Source organism: Penaeus monodon, chromosome 34 (assembly GCF_015228065.2).
Source record: "Penaeus monodon isolate SGIC_2016 chromosome 34, NSTDA_Pmon_1, whole genome shotgun sequence".
Classification (NCBI taxonomy): domain Eukaryota; kingdom Metazoa; phylum Arthropoda; class Malacostraca; order Decapoda; family Penaeidae; genus Penaeus; species Penaeus monodon.
The window spans coordinates 2,892,967-2,893,189 of record NC_051419.1 but is presented as its reverse complement, the minus strand read 5'-3'; the positions used below and the strand labels follow the sequence as shown (position 1 = coordinate 2,893,189).

The following is a 223-nucleotide window of genomic DNA, read 5'->3' as shown; positions in this document are numbered from 1 at the left end:
TTTAATTATATGTTCAAAATGTTCAGTTCCTCTAACCAAACACTTGCCTCAAGGAACAATTCAGCTGAAATATGACCACAAGAGACTCAAAATCCTTTAATTAAATCTGCTCTAAACTTTCCCTTAGGTCGGGCGCAGGTTGGTGCATATTCTAATAAAAATTAAAAGAAAAGATAAATTTATAATCTTTGCATAAACATCATTACCCCATTTTCCTTGGATT

The 223-nt window shown here is 32.3% G+C and overlaps 1 protein-coding gene across 1 annotated transcript in view; it reads left to right on the top strand.

Annotated features, from left to right (window-relative positions):
- LOC119594506 overlaps positions 1-223 on the top strand; it is a 17,236-nt gene that overhangs the window by 7,659 nt on the left and 9,354 nt on the right. The gene's annotated exons all lie outside the window — the stretch shown is intronic.